Genomic DNA, 3,351 nt, shown 5'->3' on the forward strand with positions numbered 1-3,351 from the left:
TTCCAGTTTTGTCGCAGGAGTAAAATAATCCTGCGGCAGGAGGATTTGATTATTCTCAAAGAAGTGCTAATTTGTAACAGGAAATTCCTTTTGATAGGCTATGATAGGCTAGTTTAGGTGTAGCTTACGGCTGCATTTCAGATACACTTGTATGTCGTAGTGGAGACCAATATATATCTTGTGTTATTAAGCTACAGTATATAAAACAACATCGTTGATGTGTTTGGAGGCATTTCAGATACATTTTTGTTCATTTGACTTTTGCAGTAGTAGGGTTTACACTAGTAGGACATGTATTCTGTCTGGTGCTTTGTCGTTTGAGCGAGTGAGAGAGAAAGAGAACCGCAGGCCTTCATAAAATGTATGTAAATCACAGTTTGAGTTTCCTGTAGCGCAGGAAAATTCTCAGTGACAACGAAGTGATCAAATTAGGATACCACATATGTAGGTTTACAATTTGCAGTGTTTCTTCCCTACACATATTTATTGTTATGGAGGCAAACAGGTCTCTCAGAGACAAACACTATCACATGCCTCGCAAACAGTATTTAACACCCATAATAAAATTGATCATGGTTATAATTAAAATATTAACTCTGCTTATTATCTGTAACAGATTCATGCTTTTATTGCAGGACATATTCCAGATGTACAGTCATCGATTGATTTAGTCATAATCGTTCAATGCAAATAGCCTTATTCTAATGTTAAAGAGAGACAGCTTGGTCATTATGTTGCAGACAGCACATAGTCTCTGACAACAAGATGAAATTGGCTATAAAATCAATGAGCCAGAAACGATAAACCTCTACAATTCAGTTGTTCACTGAGAGACACCATTTGAGACCACGAGAGCCCTTTATCATTGGTAATTTGTCATGACCTTGCATAATATACTAACTACATTATGTACTACATAATTCTAGCTTGACATCTTGTCTCACCAGAGCCTGCTAGCTGTCTTGCTGGTGTCTCCCTGACATGGCAGCGTGGCAGTCCGGGGGGCCCAGGTGCCTGGCCACACAAACAGGCCTTGTCTGGTCTGGTGTTGGTGCTCAGGACAAATCCCTGGCACTTGGAGGAACAAGGAAGACAAGGCATCAACTCCTGCACAACTCACAGGGACAAAAGGTGTATTTTCAAATCATTCACATCAAAGGGAATGCAATTTTTGTACGGGTTCCTAAACCCCTAAACCTCTTTTGCTCTTGTCTAGACAGTACCAGAGTCCATTCCATTTCCGTTTTTATGGGTCTCGTTTCACATCAACAAAGTGAAACTTACGTATATGACGGATATTGATGTCGTTGGACTTGTTTTCCATGGTTATAGTGCCGTCGGTGTACGTCTTCTCCAGGAGGGTACGGATCCTTGTCCTTGTCTCCTCTTGACTTGATGACGTTGTCACCCGCATCTGGAATCGGCAGCCGTGTCTGTGGATGGATGGGGAAACATTACATACATCTGTGCGCCAAACTACTTGCTCCTCAAGTTCAATCATCCAAGGAAGTAGTTGCATATGGCTCACTCCATTTTATTATAAATGACATGCGGTGTCTTGTTGTCCTCAGTGTATGCCTGACTTTTGGGGTATTCTTTTGTATGATCATACCTTGACGTTTTGAGCAAGGACGGCTGTAAGAAAGAATTACACTGTTTAGTGCTTACAGACCTTGAATATTTAAGCAGAAACAGTAGCGGTAGGTCAAAGCAGTTTTTATTTTGAATGGGAATATGTTAACCTCTCACAATTACATGCATTGCCGCCTCAACTACCTGGAGAATAAATGGTATGTCCTGCCGATACATACCCCATCAGACTCATCCGTTTTTGATCGTGGAGATAGATGCTGCACACTGAAAGATAGAACACCTACTGATTAAACTGATACTCTCTGCGTATCAGTTTTTTCTTAAAAGGCCCAATCCAGCCATTTTTATCTCCAATATCAGATCATTTCTGAGTAACAATTACCTTCCGTTCTGTAATAGGTTCCCATTAAAATTGTCAACGAGAAAAACAAACCTTTACAGCGTTAGTTTCATCAGCTCTTTTACAATATGATACAAAACACAGGAAAGCATAAGTGTTACTCCACTGGGCCTTTAAGAGGTTCAAATTAAGAGCTCACTATATCCCACAAATGGAATTATGGGAGATTTTTATATTGCTCTTAATTCGAACCTCATGCATTTAAAATGCAGTTTTTCCTGTATTAGTGAGTGTTTTACTGGTACATACCTGTATGCCTTTCCCAAAAGCTGGAAGGTCAGAACAGACATCTCATCAGGTAGAGTGACATGCAGCTGAAATTGTCAGAGAACAGGCAGTGTGAGAAGTAACCTGGGTTCATCAGGAAATCAAGGATTTGAATGAAGAAAGCTGTCCTTCCAGGCTACATACCCAGGCAATGATAGTCCGTTCCGGATGGATACAGAACCCAGTAAGGGTCACGTTCACATCAACCTCAAAATATATGTCTGTGATGAAAGACAACATTAAGAAGTTTAACACTGAGAGTGTGAGATATTTGAAACCAATATATTTCAGGCCAGAAATGATATCACATGCTGTAATTAGTTTGGTTGTGGTTGGATAATTTCCTGAAACAGATGAGGAAGACACTAACCTGAGAGTTCGCCACCAGTCGTGACACTAAGGTCTTTGGTTGTGTCAGAAGAGGTTCCAGTGGCCATGACAATGGGAGGAATGACTGTGGCAGGGGGGAAGTCCTCTGGGGAAAGAAACAATCACTCTCATCATCACAGTGGAACGATGGACCTGCATTGGCATCACTCTTCTATATCATATATAGGGCCAGGAATCTGTCCTCCTGACCACGTGACCAGGAAAAAGTCTGGGCCTAATCATTCAGTAACCTTTCTTCCCCAGTTGGCTACTCTTTAGTTATGACTTTCTCTCCAGAGGTGCGATTCCTTTTGGAATGGTTTGTGACTTACCTACAGCGTTCACTTGGATGCTCTGGGGGTTAGCCATTAGCGTGAGATATCCGACGTTGTGAGGTGTGTTCAGCAACTGAGAGACCTGTTTCTGCACTGTACTGACATCAGAGCTGGGGATCACGTTGAGGTGGACCAGGCAGTCAAAGCTGTGTGGTGAATACAGCAATTATCAAACAACAACAAGTCCTTTTAGTCCCAAACCTATAGCTTCAATCAGCTCCTGGACATGTTAGACAGTGTGTATATTTCTGTGTTCATTTCTGCCAATTGTAGTGTCACAGAGAACATTAAAAAAAAGGGAAACTCGAAACTTATGAACGTCACCAGAATATTGTCTTTCTTACCGGTTTGCATAAAATTCAGCCCGCGATATTGGTTTGTCCTGGG

At 41.4% G+C, this 3,351-nt stretch overlaps 1 long non-coding RNA gene across 1 annotated transcript; it reads right to left on the reverse strand.

Moving 5' to 3' along the window:
* Positions 1–2,404: 2,404 nt before the first annotated feature.
* On the reverse strand, positions 2,405–3,351 carry LOC111950432 (uncharacterized). Its single transcript, XR_002875496.2, has 4 exons — positions 3,309–3,351; positions 2,962–3,110; positions 2,631–2,735; positions 2,405–2,481 (listed from the first exon to the last, which is right to left on the reverse strand). It is a non-coding gene; the product is annotated as an uncharacterized lncRNA (long non-coding RNA).

This window comes from Salvelinus sp. IW2-2015, linkage group LG23, assembly GCF_002910315.2.
Source record: "Salvelinus sp. IW2-2015 linkage group LG23, ASM291031v2, whole genome shotgun sequence".
NCBI lineage: Eukaryota > Metazoa > Chordata > Actinopteri > Salmoniformes > Salmonidae > Salvelinus > Salvelinus sp. IW2-2015.